The following is a 15553-nucleotide window of genomic DNA, read 5'->3' as shown; positions in this document are numbered from 1 at the left end:
AGAGTTGGAGATATTCCCGGGAGTGAGAGAGAGAGAGACGGGGATATTCCCGGTGCAGGAGAGAGAGAGAGAGAGAGAGAGAGAGAGATGGAGATATTCCCGGGAGCGAGAGAGAGAGAGACGGGGATATTCCTGGTGCTGGAGAGAGAGAGAGAGAGAGAGAGAGAGACGGGGATATTCCCGGGAGCGGGAGAGAGAGAGAGAGAGAGACGGGGATATTCCCGGGAGCGGGAGAGACGGGGATATTCCCGTGTGGTGAATGTAATTCACACTGTATTGTATTGTATGGTATTATGTCCTTGTGGGCTCTGTCTGTGAGCCATTGCGTGGCTCTGCCCATAGAGGGAGATAAGGAGCTTGTACAGGGCTCCACGCTTGTCTCCGCCCATGGTTCCACCCATGGCCCCTCCCACTACCGGAAGTATAATGTGCTGCAGCCGTGTGTGCCTACCCTCAGTTCTTCTGGTCGCAGGCAGGCTCAGTTGTAAGACTATTAAAACCACAGTTTACTTCCAATCGTGTTCCAAGTGAATTGATGGTCACATCAGAGAGAGAGAGACGGGGATATTCCTAGGAGAGAGAGAGAGAGAGAGGGATATTCCCGGGAGCAGGAGAGAGAAAGAGAGAGAGGGATATTCCCGGGAGCAGGAGAGAGAGATAGAGTGAGAGAGAGAGAGAGAGACGGGGATATTCCCGGTGCAGGAGAGAGAGAGAGAGAGAGACGGGGATATTCCCGGGAGTGGGAGAGACGGGGATATTCCCGGGAGCGGGAGAGACGCGGATATTCCCGTGTGGTGAATGTAATTCACACTGTATTGTATTGTATGGTATTATGTCCTTGTGGGCTCTGTCTGTGAGCCATTGCGTGGCTCTGCCCATAGAGGGAGATAAGGAGCCTGTACAGGGCTCCACGCTTGTCTCCGCCCATGGCTCCACCCATGGCCCCTCCCACTACCGGAAGTATAAAGTGCTGCAGCCGTGTGTGCCTACCCTCAGTTCTTCTGGTCGCAGGCAGGCTCAGTTGTAAGACTATTAAAACCACAGTTTACTTCCAATCGTGTTCCAAGTGAATTGATGGTCACATCAGAGAGAGAGGGACGGGGATATTCCTAGGAGAGAGAGAGAGAGAGGGATATTCCCGGGAGCAGGAGAGAGAGAGAGAGAGAGGGATATTCCCGGGAGTGGGAGAGACGGGGATATTCCCGGGAGCGGGAGAGACGCGGATATTCCCGTGTGGTGAATGTAATTCACACTGTATTGTATTGTATGGTATTATGTCCTTGTGGGCTCTGTCTGTGAGCCATTGCGTGGCTCTGCCCATAGAGGGAGATAAGGAGCCTGTACAGGGCTCCACGCTTGTCTCCGCCCATGGCTCCACCCATGGCCCCTCCCACTACCGGAAGTATAAAGTGCTGCAGCCGTGTGTGCCTACCCTCAGTTCTTCTGGTCGCAGGCAGGCTCAGTTGTAAGACTATTAAAACCACAGTTTACTTCCAATCGTGTTCCAAGTGAATTGATGGTCACATCAGAGAGAGAGGGACGGGGATATTCCTAGGAGAGAGAGAGAGAGAGGGATATTCCCGGGAGCAGGAGAGAGAGAGAGAGAGAGGGATATTCCTGGGAGCAGGAGAGAGAGAGAGAGAGACGGGGATATTCCCGGGAGAGAGAGAGAGAGAGAGAGGGATATTCCCAGAGCAGGAGAGAGAGAGAGAGTGAGAGAGAGAGAGACGGGGATATTCCCGGTGCAGGAGTGAGAGAGAGAGAGAGACAGGGATATTCCCGGGAGCGGGAGAGACGCGGATATTCCCGTGTGGTGAATGTCATTCACACTGTATTGTATTGTATGGTATTTTGTCCTTGTGGGCTCTGTCTGTGAGCCATTGTGTGGCTTTGCCCATAGAGGGAGATAAGGAGCTTGTACAGGGCTCCACGCTTGTCTCCGCCCATGGCTCCACCCATGGCTCCTCCCACTACCGGAAGTATAAAGTGCTGCAGCCGTGTGAGCCTGCCCTCAGTTCTTCTGGTCGCAGGCAGGCTCAGTTGTAAGACTATTAAAACCACAGTTTACTTCCAATCGTGTTCCGAGTGAATTGATGCTCACATCAGAGAGAGAGAGACGAGGATATTCCCGGGAGAGAGAGAGAGAGAGGGATATTTTTTGGGAGCGGGAGAGAGAGAGAGGGAGAGAGAGACGGGGATATTCACGGGAGCGGGAGAGAGAGAGACGGGGATATTCCCGGGAGCGGGAGAGAGAGAGAGCGAGATGAGGATATTTCCGGGAGCGGGAGAGAGAGAGAGCGGGAGACGGGGATACTCCCGGGAGCGGGAGAGAGAGAGAGAGAGACGGGGATATTCCCGGGAGCGGGAGAGAGATAGAGAGACGGGGATATACCCGGGAGCGGCAGAGAGAGAGAGAGAGCGAGACGGGGATATTCCCGAGAGCGGGAGAGAGAGAGAGACGAGGATATTCCCGGGACCGGGAGAGAGAGAGAGAGAGAGAGAGATGGGGATATTCCCGGGAGCGGGAGGGGGAGAGAGAGGCGGGGATATACCCGGGAGCGGCAGAGAGAGAGAGAGAGACGGGGATATTTCCGGGAGCGGGAGAGAGAGTGAGAGACGGGGATATTCCAGGGAGCGGGAGACAGAGAGTGAGATGGGGATATTCCCGAGAGCGGGAGAGAGAGAGAGACGAGGATATTCCCGGGACCGGGAGAGAGAGAGAGAGAGAGAGAGAGATGGGGATATTCCTGGGAGGAAAGCTGTAAACTGCAGCAAGATATCAATGGGCTGGTCAGGTGGCTGGATATGTGAGCAACACAACTCCATGTAGGGAAGTGAGAGGAAATGGGTTTTGGGAGGACAGTCACTGCAATGGGAGCGACCGCACAATGAGGGCTGGATATTGAGATATGTGGTGGAGCAGAGGGATCTCAGAGTTTATATCCACTGATTCCTGATGACAGCAGGACAGAGAAATAAGGGGTGGGAATCTCCCCTAATGCGGCGGGGCGGGGGGGGGTCCCGGCAGGATGGAGTGGTGTGAATCAGTCCGGCGTTAGGCCGCCCCAAATGTGTGGAATCCTCCCCACCTTCAGGGGCCAAGCCCTCAGCTTTAGGGTCTAGGCCCGCGCCGGAGTGGTTGCCGTCCTGATGGCTGGCGTGGAAGGCCTTTGGCGTCACACCAGCCGAGGCCGTAGGGACTCTGCCAGCATCAGCGGCTGTTGACGTTATCCCTGCACATGTGCAGGGGGGGGGGTCACTTCCGCGTCTGCCATCGCGGAGGCAATGGCCGACGTGGAGGGGAAAGAGTGCCCCCACGGCACAGGCCCTCCCGTGGATCGGCGGGCCCCGATCGCGGGCCAGGCCACCGTGGGGGCAACCCCCGGATCCAGATCGCCCCGCGCCCCTCCCCAGGACCCTGGAGCCCGCTCACGCCGCCTGGTCCTGCCGGTAAGGGAGGTGGTTTAATTCATGCCGGCTGGACCGGCATTACAGCAGCGGGACTTCGGCCCATCGCGGGCCGCAGAATCGGCGGAGTGGGCCCGCCGACAGGTGCCGGAGAATTTGGCGGCCGGCAGGGGCGGGATTCACGCCGCCCCCGGCGATTCTCCGACCCGGCAGGGGGTCGGAGAATCCCACCCAAGGTGCTGAAGATGGTGTGAGGAGACTTTCCCTTATTGGTCATGGCCTTGAGTTGAAGAGGAAGGAGGTGTTTCTCTCATCAGATAAAAGAATTGTCAGACCAGAGCTCGCGGACTGTGTACAGTTCTGGTCACCACAGGGCAGGAAGAATGAGATCAGACTTGAGAACGTACAGAGATGATTAACGGGGACATTGACATGAATGAGAAACTGTAATCAGGAGGAGAGATTGGATTGGCTGAGTTGTTTATCTATGAACAGAGGAGGCTGAGGGGAGATTTAATTGTAATGTCTAAAATGGGGAGGAATCTGGAGTGGGTGGATTAGGAAGAACCAGTTTCCATTGGCAGAGACGTCAATAACCAGGAGCAAAGATTGAAAATAATTGTTGGCAGATTGATGGGGGGATGAGGAGGAATCTTTTCACCCACAGGGCGGTGTGAACCGCACAATCTGACAGAGCCAGAAGGGGGCGCTCTGCTTCTTCAACCAGCATGGAGATAATGGATCGAATGGCCTCGTTCTGCACCGTGAATCTTTCCACATTCACAAATATTTCCCCCGATCCCAGAACGTACCTTTACTCTCTATCTCAGTGCTACCTTCCTGGGAATCTCCCATTATTCCCCATGTTTCACTCTGTAGAATCCACATCTTCCCTTTCCCAGGATTCACTCTCTGCCCCATTGCTCTGAATAATGATCCCAGTTTCTCTGAAGTTTCACTGATGAGTTTAATTGAGTTTCCCCTGGACTTACCCGTTGAATCTGTACCATCCAGTGGCAAGGTTGTCATCACATTTCAAACTAGAACAGTCAGTATTGGCACACTTTGTGCTTCTCCATGGCTGGTCCAGGACTGTGTGATTCACACACGGGTCGGCAGACAGTAAATGGCAGCAATCTGTAAAGATTGTAAAGATAAAGTTTAGGAAATGTTCCACACTGACTCGTATCCATTGAAACATTAAAAACCTCCGTTTCACCCACTGCTCTGCTATCAAATCCCTGAAATGAAAGCGGGAATGTCTGCTCCTTCCCGAGACCAGCACCCGGAACCCCTCACCCTCACCCCCCGACTCCCAGCTCCATCAAACATCAGACTTTGGCTCGATTCACTAATTGGGAATGTTCCATTGGGAGCAGGTTTAGCCGCATGTTTCCGAGTACTCGCCATGCCGAGACACACATGGATATACAACGTGACTCGCGCTGTATATGGAGCCTCAGCGGGGAACACGTGGCCGAGGCTGCACACAGGCCCCGTTTTGTACATCAGGGAGCTCCGCTCGCCAGAACTCCCCAGTGTAACGAGAGAGCGGGAAGCCAACTTCAAATGGCACAGCCAAGGTACCCAGGTGGCACAGCCAGGGTGCCCAGGTGGCACGGCCAGGGTAACCAGGTGGCCTGGCCAGGGTACCCAGGTGGCACAGCCAGGGTGCCCAGGAGGCACAGCCAGGGTGCCCAGGTGGCACAACCAAGGTACCCAGGTGGCACAGCCAAGGTACCCAGGTGGCACAGCCAGGGTGCCCAGGTGGCACGGCCAGGGTGACCAGGTGGCCCAGCCAGGGTGCCCAGGTGGCACAGCCAGGGTGCCCAGGAGGCACAGCCAGGGTGCCCAGGTGGCACAACCAAGGTACCCAGGTGGCACAGCCAGGGTGCCCAGGTGGCACGGCCAGGGTGACCAGGTGGCCCAGCCAGGGTGCCCAGGTGGCACAGCCAAGGTACCCAGGTGGCCCAGTCAGGGCCCCAGGTGGCACAGCCAGGGTGCCCAGGTGGCACAGCCAAGGCACCCAGGTGGCACTAGTGCCAGGGTACCTCTCTGCCCAAAGGTCATGCATCTGAGGATCTCCAATCCCCTGGGAGACCCTCCTCCCCCCACCAAGTACCATTGGATCTGGGTCCCGATTGTGGGTCCAGTGCTGAATAGCGCTCGCCCGAGGTCTCCAAGCGATTTTTCACATTGCTCAGCAAAGGTTTATACCAACAAAAAGGGAGCATGCTAGAAAGAGGGAAAATCGACCGTGGATATCTAAGGAAATAAGGGAGAGTATCAAATTGAAGGAAAAAGCATACAAAGTGGCAAAGATTAGTGGGAGACTAGAGGATTGGGAAATCTTTAGGGGGCAACAGACAGCTACTCAAAAAGGTATAAAGAAGAGTAAGATAGATCATGAAATGAAATGAAATTAAAATGAAAATCGCTTATTGTCACAAGTAGGCTTCAAATAAAGTTACTGTGAAAAGCCCCTAGTACCCACATTTCGGCGCCTGTTCGGGGAGGCTGGTATGGGGTTTGAACCGTGCTGCTGGCCTGTCTTGGTCTGCTTTAAAAGCCAGCTATTTAGCCCTGTGCTAAACGAGCCCCTAGATATTTCCAATTTGTTATTGCTATGGCCGGGAATCGAACCCGGGTTAACTGCTTGGAAGGCAGCTATGCTCACCACTATACCACCATCGAGAGTAAACTTGGTCAGAATATAACAACAGATAGTAAAATTTTCTGCAAATATATAAAACAAAAAAGAGTGGCTAAGGTAAATATTGGTCCTTTAGAGGATGAGAAGGAAGATTTAATTATGGGAGATGAGGGCAGCCTGGTAGCATGGTGGTTAGCATAAATGCTTCACAGCTCCAGGGTCCCAGGTTCGATTCCCGGCTGGGTCACTGTCTGTGTGGAGTCTGCACGTCCTCCCCGTGTCTGCGTGGGTTTCATCCGGGTGCTCTGGTTTCCTCCCACAGTCCAAAGATGTGCGGGTTAGGTGGATTGGCCATGCTAAATTGCCCGTAGTGTCCTAATAGTAAGGTTAAGGGGGTGGAGTTGTTGGGTTACGGGTATAGAGTGGATAGGTGGGTTTGAGTAGGGTGATCATTGCTCGGCACAACATCGAGGGCCGAAGGGCCTGTTCTGTGCTGTACTGTTCTATTCTATGAGGAAATGGCTGAGGAACTGAACAGGTTTGTTGGGTCGGTCTTCACAGTGGATTATCACAAAGGAGATAGTGATGGGCAAGCTAATGGGGCTAAAGATAGACAAGGCTCCTGGCCCTGGTGCAATGCATCCCAGTGTACTAAAAGAGATTGCTAGGGAAATTGCAAATGCACTCGTGATAATTTACCAAAATTCACTAGACCCTGGGCTGGTCCCGGTGGATTCCAGTCACACTGGACAATCGCGCCCAAAGCATCTCAACAACTCTATGACGACGGTCCAAATCAACGGGTACAGTACACTGTGCCTTTTCGACTCCGGGAGCCCTGAGAGCTTCGTACACCCAGATCTGGTAAGATGCTGTTCGCTCCCCGTTTTCCCTGCACGGCAAACTATCTCCCTCGCTTCGGGTTCCCACTCTGTCCATATCCAAGGGCGCACTGTCACAACTCTAACAATCCAATGAGCAAACATGACACCATTGTTTAAAAAAGGAGGTAGGCAGAAAGTGGGTAATTATAGGCCAGTTAGCTTAACTTCGGTGGGAGGGATGATGCTGGAATCTATCATCAAGGAAGAAATAGCGAGGCATCTGGATAGAAATTGTCCCATTGGGCAGACGCAGCATAGGTTCATAAAGGGCAGGTCGTGCCTAACTAATTTAGTGGAATTTTTTGAGGACATTACCAGTGCGGTAGATAACGGGGAGCCAATAGATGTGGTATATCTGGATTTCCAGAAAGCCTTTGACAAGGTGCCACACAAAAGGTTGCTGCATCAGATAAAGATGCATGGCATTAAGGTTAAATTAGTAGCATGGATAGAGGATTGGTTAATTAATAGAAAGCAAAGAGTGGGGATAAATGGGTGTTTCTCTGGTTGGCAATCAGTAGCTAGTGGTGTCCCTCAGGGATCCGTGTTGGGCCCGCAATTGTTCACAATTTACATAGATGATTTGGAGTTAGGGACCAAGTGCAATGTGTCCAAGTTTGCAGACGACATTAAGATAAGTGGTAAAGCAAAAAGTGCAGAGGAAACTGGAAGTCTGCAGAGGGATTTGGATAGGTTAAGTGAATGGGCTAGGGTCTGGCAGATGGAATACAATGTTGACAAATGTGAGATTATCCATTTTGAATGGAATAACAGCAATTTAAATGATAAAATATTAAAGCATGCCGTTGTGCAGAGAGACCTGGGTGTGCTAGTGCATGAGTCACAGAAAGTTGGTTTACAGGTGCAACAGGTGATTAAGAAGGCAAATGGTGTTTTGTCCTTCAATGCTAGAGGGATGGAGTTTCAGACTCGGGAGGTTATGCTGCAATTGTATACGGTGTTAGTGAGGCCACACCTGGAGTATTCAATTAAGTTTTGGTCTCCTTACCTGAGAAAGGACGTGTGGGAACTGGAGGGTGTAGAGAAGATTCACTAGGTTAATCCCAGAGCAGAAGGGGTTGGATTACGAGGAGAGGTTGAGTCGACTGGGACTGTACTTGTTGGAATTTAGAAGGATGCGGGGGGATCTTATAGAAACATATAAAATTATGAAGAGAGTAGATAGGATAGATGCGGGCAGGTTTTTTCCACTGGTGCGTGAAAGCAGAACTAGGGGGCATCGCCTCACAATGAGGGGAAGTAGATTTAGGACTGAGTTTAGGAGGAACTTCTTCACCCAAAGCGTTGTGAATCTATGGAATTCCTTGCCCAGTGAAGCAGTTGAGGCTCCTTCATTAAATGTTTTTAAGGTAAAGATAGATCGTTTTTTGAAGAATAAAGGGATTAAGGGTTATGGTATTCGGGCCAGAAAGTGGAGCTGAGTCCACAAAAGATCAGCCATGATCTAATTGGATGGCGGAGCAGGCTCGAGGGGCTAGATGGCCGACTCCTGCTCCTCGTTCTTATCTTCTTATGTCTCTGAGGTCAAAGTCCTGAATCCCAAAGCCTCAGACTCCTCGGGAATCTGATCCAAATACTGATCCCGCCCACAGTGTATGTATGTCGGGAGACGGTGGGAGCCGGGTCGATCCCGGCTCTCCTGGCATTTACCGGCTGCCCTGCGCCATGGCGAGCTGATTCTAGTGCGCAGCGTGGCCATTGGATCGACCCCTTTGTATTTTTAAAACTTATTCTTTCAGCCTGAAAACCTCAACAACTTGTTCCAGTGAATTTCACACCCAAGATTCCCCCAAACTTTCCAGGATGTTGACCTCACTTCTCCTGGGAATCGCCCGATATTCCCCATGTTTCACTCTGTGGGATCCACATCCTCCCTTTCCCTGTATTTAATCCCTGGCCCATTGGTCTGACTAATGATCAGGATGTGCTGACATCATTCCGAAATCCACTGGGATTCTCCTCAGTGAGAGCGAATCTCAGACACAGGCTGTGATCCCGTGTCCGTGTCCCACACAAACAGGGGTGTCACTCGCCCACTCGATGGCGGGAGAGACCTCGCCACATCTAACTTTCAGAGACTATTTCCTCGGGTGAATGTAGCTGTTACAAGGGGGCATAACTATAAAGTTCAGGGTGGGAGATATAGGAGGGATGTCCGAGGTAGGCTCTTAACTCAGAGAGTGGTTAGGATGTGGAATGGACTGCCTGCTGTGATATGGAGTTGGACACTTTAGGAACTTTCAAGCGGTTATTGGATAGGCAGATGGAGCACACCAGAATGACAGGGAGTGGGATAGCTTGATCTTGGTTTTGGACAATACTCGGCACAACATTGAGGGCCGAAGGGCCTGTTCTGTGCTGTTCTATGTAACTTTCGGTTCATTAAAATTCCCAGACGCTGGAATCTCCCAGTTCCCGGGATTTAACGGCCGTGCCAGGGAGAGCTCACCAGGCCTCCGTTTATACCGGTCCACACAAACGTGGAGCAGACGTAACGGCACCTGGGAGGGGAGGGGTGGGGATGAGGGGGAAGGGGGGATGGGGTGTCCCGGGCTATTGGAGACCCCCAGGGTGGTCAGGGGCAGGACAGGGGTGGTCATGCCAGGGAGCCCAACTGCCACCCTCCCTCTGCCCCAACCCTCCTCCCACTCAAACCCTCCCTCTAAAAACCCTCCCTCTGAAAATCCTCCACCTGAAAACCCTCCCTACCAAAACCCCTCTCCCCAAGTCCTCCCTCGCAATATCTCCCTCCTCAAACACTCCATCGGCTCAAACCCTCCCTCGGCTCAAACCCTCCCTCACTTCAAACCCCTCCCTCGGTTCAAACCTCTCCCTCGGCTCAAACCCCTCCCTTGGCTCAAATTCCCTAGGATCCTCCCTCCAATTAATCCTTCCCTTCTAAAAACTACCCTCCCAAACTCTCCCTCCAAAATACTCCCTCCAAATCCCTCCCTCCCCCAAACCCTCCCTCCGGCTCCTCACCTCCCTCCGGTGCCTCACCTCTCTCCAGGTCCCAACTTCCCTCCAGCACCTCACCTCCCTCCGGCTCCTCACCTTCCTCCAGTGTATTACCTATTTTATGCGCCTTCTCCCTCTATTGCCTCCTCCCTCCAGCACCTCTACTCCCTCCCTCCCCCGGCTCCCAACGACCCTCCAGTATCTCACCTCCCTCCAGTGCATTACCTATTTTATGTGCCTCCTCCCTCCAGTGCGTCACCTTCCCCGGCAAGCTCTCTCACTGAGATAATTGTACAAACTCTCCCGATCATCCTCAAATTTCAATCCTCCCAAACCATTCATTGTGTCACAATCTCCTCTGACCTGAGCCTCAAACATCATCCGTCTGCGTCCAACACAAGCCCGTCACCCAATCACTGGAGGCCACAATCTCATCCCAACATTCCGAGCTGGGAAATGTCTTCCCGAAAGCTCTCAGTCACTCCACCTTCATCTCATCCCCGAACACCCTCATAAATACACATCCTTCAATAAAACCTCTCCAAAAACCACATTCTCTCTTTCAAACCAATTCTTTGGTCAGGAAGAAGCTCTCGAAGTTTTGTGGGGAAGATACTGAACGTAGACAATTGTATTTGTTGTACAATAGCCGAGCGTCCTGAATGAAAGTTACTCACTCAGACATCCCAGAATCAGCAACAACGTCTTCATCTCACTCGGCAAATCCTGCAAAGGAAAAGAGACAATCCGTATGAGAGAGAATTCCGGCGATGGGAAAATGAGAGAGAATGTTAAACTGGGGGTGTGATAGTAAACATTGAGTTTATCTATCTATAGTCAGTGAAGTCTCTCTGGGAGTGGGATAGTAAACATTGAGTTTATCTATAATGAGTGAAGTCTCTGGGAGTGGGATAGTAAACATTGAGTTTATCTATCTATAGCGAGTGAACTCTCTCTGGGAGTGGGATAGTAAACATTGAGTTTATCTATCTATAGTCAGTGAAGTCTCTCTGGGAGTGGGATAGTAAACATTGAGTTTATCTATCTATAGTCAGTGAAGACTCTCTGGGAGTGGGATAGTAAACATTGAGTTTATCTATCTATAGTCAGTGAAGTCTCTCTGGGAGGTAGTGATGGGCAAGCTAATGGGGCTAAAGGTAGACAAGTCTCCTGGCCCTGATGGAATGCATCCCAGAGTGCTAAAAGAGATGGCTAGGGAAATTGCAGATGCACTAGTGATAATTTACCGAAATTCACTAGACTCTGGGGTGGTCCCGGTGGATTGGAAATTAGCAAACATGACACCACTGTTTAAAAAAGGAGGTAGGCAGAAAGCAGGAAATTGTAGGCCAGTGAGCTTAACTTCGGTAGTAGGGAAGATGCTGGAATCTATCATCAAGGAAGAAATAGCGAGGCATCTGGATAGAAATTGTCCCATTGGGCAGACACAGCATGGGTTCATAAAGGGCAGGCCATGCCTAACTAATTTAGTGGAATTTGTTGAGGACATTACCAGTGAAGTAGATAACGGGGAGCCGATGGATGTGGTCTATCTGGATTTCCAGAAAGCCTTTGACAAGGTGCCACACAAAAGGTTGCTGCATGAGATAAAGATGCATGGCATTAAGGGTAAAGTAGTAGCATGGATAGTGGATTGGTTAATTAATAGAAAGCAAAGATAGGGGATTAATGGGTGTTTCTATGGTTGGCAATCAATAGCTAGTGGTGTCCCTCAGGGATCCGTGTTGGGCCCACAATTGTTCACAATTTACATAGATGAGTTGGAGTTGGGGACCAAGGGCAATGTGTCCAAGTTTGCAGATGACACTAAGATGAGTGGTAAAGCGAAAAGTGCAGAGGATACTGGAAGTCTGCAGAGGGATTTGGATAGGTTAAGTGAATGGGCTAGGGTCTGGCAGATGGAATACAATGTTGACAAATGTGAGGTTATCCATTTTGGTAGGAATAACAGCAAACGGGATTATTATTTAAACAATAAAGTATTAAAGCATGCCGCTGTGCAGAGAGACTTGGGTGTGCTAGTGCATGAGTCACAGAAGGTTGGTTTACAGGTGCAACAGGTGATTAAGAAGGCAAATGGAATATTGTCCTTCATTGCTAGAGGGATGGAGTTTAAGACTAGGGAGGGTATGTTGCAATTGTATAAGGTGTTAGTGAGGTCACACCTGGAGTATTGTGTTCAGTTTTGGTCTCCTTACTTGAGAAAGGACGTACTGGCGCTGGAGGGTGTGCAGAGGAGATTCATGAGGTTAATCCCAGAGCTGAAGGGGTTGGATTATTAGGAGAGGTTGAGTAGACTGGGACTGTACTCGTTGGAATTTAGAAGGATGAGGGGGGATCTTATAGAAACATTTAAAATTATGAAGGGAATAGATAGGATAGATGCGGGCAGGTTTTTTCCACTGGCGGGTGACAGCAGAACTAGGGGACATAGCCTCAAAATAAGGGGAAGTAGATTTCGGACTGAGTTTAGGAGGAACTTCTTCACCCAAAGGGTTGTGAATCTCTGGAATTCCTTGCCCAGTGAAGCAGTTGAGGCTCCTTCATTACATGTTTTTAAGATAAAGATAGATAGTTTTTTGAAGAATAAAGGGATTAAGGGTTATGGTGTTCGGGCCGGAAAGTGGAGCTGAGTCCACAAAAGATCAGCCATGATCTCATTGAATGGCGGAGCAGGCTCGAGGGGCCAGATGGCCTACTCCTGCTCCTAGTTCTTATGTTCTTATGAATGACTCTGACTCCACCACCTCTGCTGGTAGTGCATTCCACACACCCACCACTCTCTGTGTAAAGAACCTACCTCTGACATCTCCCCTGTACCTTCCTCTAATCACCATAAAATGATGTCCCCTCGTGACAGCCATTTCCACACTGGGAAAAGTCTCTGGCTATCCACTCTATCCATGCCTTTCATCGCCTTGTACACCTCTATCAAGACACCATTCTGCCTTCTTCTCTCCATTGAGAAATGCCCTAGCTGTCTCAATCTCCCTTCATACGACATGCCCTCCAGTCCAGGCAGCATCCTGATAAATCTCCTCTGTTCCCTCTACAAAGCATCCACATCTATCCTACAATGAGATACCAGAACTGGACACAATATTGCAAGTGTGGGTGAACTAGAGTTTTATAAAGCTGCAGCAAAAGCTCGCGGCTCTGAAACTCAATCCCCCTGTTAATGAAAGCCAACACACCATACCTTCTTAATAACCCTATCAACCTGGGTGGCAACTTTGAGGGATCTATGTACGTGGACCCCAACATCCCTCTGTTCCTCCACACTTCCAAGAATCCTGCCTTTAACCCTGTATTCAGCATTCAAATTGGACCTTCCAAAATGAATCACTTCACATTTATCAAGGTTGAACTCCACCAGCCACTTCTCAGCCCTGCTCTGCATCCTGTCAATGTTCTGTTGTAACCTGCAACAACCCTCAACACTAGCTGCAACTCCACCAACTTTTGTGTCATCGGCAAACTTACTAATCTACCCTTCCACTTCCTCATCCAAGTCATTTATAAAAACCACAAAGAGCCGAGGTCCCAGAACCGATCCTTGCGGGACACCACTGGTCACCGACCTCCAGGCGGAATACTTTCCATCCGCTACCACTCGCTGTCTTCTTCTAGCCAGCCAATTCTATATCCAGACAGCCATATTTCCCTGTATCCCATGCCCCCTAACTTTCTGAATGAGCCTACCATGGGGAACCTTATCAAATGCCTTACTGAAATCCAGATACATCACATCCACTGCCCGACCTTCATCAATGTGTCTCATCACATCCTCAAAGAATTCAATGAGGCTTGTGAGGCATGACCTGCCCCTCACAAAGCCATGCTGACTATCTTCAATCAAACTATGTTTTTCTAAATAATCATAAATCCTATCTCTTAGAATCCTTTCCAATATTTTGCTCATCACAGACGTAAGACTGATGGGTCTGTAATTCCCAGGGATTTCCCTTATTCCCTTTCTTGAATAGGGGAACAACATTTGCCTCCCTCCAATCTCCAGTGGAGAGTGAGGACGCAAAGATCATCGCCAACGGCGCAGCGATCTCCTCCCTCGCGTCCCATAGTAACCTTGGCGATATCCCATCAGGCCCAGGGGACGTATCTATCCTGATGCTTTTCAAAATTTCCAGCACATCCTCCTTCTTAATATCAACCTGTTTGAGTCTATTAACCTGGTTCACACTGTTCTCCTGAGCAACAAGGTCCCTCTCTCTAGTCAATACTGAAGCAATGTATTCATTTAGGGCCCCCCCCATCTCTTCAGACTCGAGGCATAAGTTCCCTCCACTGTCCCTGATCGGCCCTACTCTCACTCAGATCATCCTCTTATTTCTCATATAAGTGTACAATGCCTTGGGTTTTCCCTATTCCTTCTGACAGGGCTTTTTCGTGCCCCCTCCTAGCTCTCCTCAGTCCATTTTTGAGTTCCTTCCTGGCTGACTTGTAACCCTCTGGAGTCGAGTCAGATCCTTCGAGTAGGATAGTAGATATTGAGTTTATCTATGTCTAGTCAATGTCATCTCTCTTTCTCTCTGGGAGTGAGTTTGTCGACATTAAGTTTATCTATCTATCGTGAGTAAAGTCTCTCTCTGGGAGTGGGTTTATCTCTGTCTCTGAGTCTCAAAGTATTGCCACAAACATTTTGGCTTCCTGTCATTTTATGCCCTTTATAAATATTACACTCGAACCGCAATATGTTCATGTTTCTTGTTTGAATCCAGCACCGCACTTTCATTCCTGCCCCCACCACCATCTATGGTTAAACCATGTTTGTTTGTGACTTGCTGGATTCATCTTCCAGATCCATCTCCAGTCTCCTCAATGACACAGCTCATTCTGGAGCTCTGTATTGGGACTGGAGAACACACACAGACCTGAGCCCATCTTCAAAAACAGTGATACACCTCTCAGCATATTGTAAATTCTAATTCATACCTGACTACTTACCGGAGCCTCAGGAGGTGTTCCCGTGTGAGCTGGAGGAGGTTCAGTAAGATTGCCTGTTGCTCAGTGTTGAATACTGTCTATGGCAGCCTCTGTCTCCTTATAAGGGAAAGGGACTGGACCACAATTCTTATTTGCTCCCTGGAGAGCAAAGCTTACCCAATAGAATGGCCGGAGGGGGAAATGTGACTGTGCCCTGTGTCATGTGCTCTGCATTGGGTAATGTAATCCAGCCCCTGTCACTCACAGTCCTGGATTCCGGAATATGAATCACCATTTTATACCAGAATCCATGCAATTAAACCAGCCCACACACATTCTAACCACCAATCGAAATCTAATAGAAACATGTTTGTAATTGTCCCCTGTTGTTGTTTGTGAGTTGATGTGGATTGGGGGATAACCCAGCCCTGATAAATGTCTGGTACATCTCCATGGTGATCTGTGAAACAGTGGAGACCCCGAACAGAGAATCTGCGGGGCACGGGGCAATTTTCCTGGCCACCCTACAGCCTGTTTTGTGGCTCCTGAGGCCATTGGCCAATGGAAGGATCTTTCAGTCCCATCGCTGTCAATGGGGCTTCCCGGTGTTTACACCCTCCGCCCCACGGCAGGGGGAGGGGGCTCTGTCAGTGGGACCGGAATC

At 50.2% G+C, this 15553-nt stretch overlaps 1 protein-coding gene, 1 long non-coding RNA gene and 1 other non-coding gene across 11 annotated transcripts in view; 1 reads left to right on the top strand and 2 right to left on the bottom strand.

Annotated features, from left to right (window-relative positions):
* Positions 1-15553, top strand: part of LOC119957094 (pancreatic secretory granule membrane major glycoprotein GP2-like) — a 265465-nt gene that overhangs the window by 87232 nt on the left and 162680 nt on the right. The gene's annotated exons all lie outside the window — the stretch shown is intronic.
* LOC119957097 overlaps positions 4387-15553 on the bottom strand; it is a 91275-nt gene continuing 80108 nt past the window's right edge. The window contains exons 1-3 of one of the 4 annotated variants that reach the window (XR_005458746.1): positions 14911-15046; positions 10602-10650; positions 4395-4545 (exon numbers count right to left, since the gene is read on the bottom strand). This is a non-coding gene — a long non-coding RNA (uncharacterized LOC119957097). Of the gene's footprint in view, positions 4546-10601; positions 10651-14910; positions 15047-15553 lie in introns of those variants that run through there. The other 3 variants (XR_005458748.1, XR_005458749.1, XR_005458747.1) reach the window with 3 other exon arrangements.
* Positions 6031-6100, bottom strand: trnag-ucc. Its single transcript has one exon. It is a non-coding gene; the product is annotated as a tRNA-Gly (tRNA).

Source organism: Scyliorhinus canicula, chromosome 25, assembly GCF_902713615.1.
Source record: "Scyliorhinus canicula chromosome 25, sScyCan1.1, whole genome shotgun sequence".
Lineage (NCBI taxonomy): Eukaryota > Metazoa > Chordata > Chondrichthyes > Carcharhiniformes > Scyliorhinidae > Scyliorhinus > Scyliorhinus canicula.
This window is presented reverse-complemented; position numbering and strand designations above follow the sequence as displayed.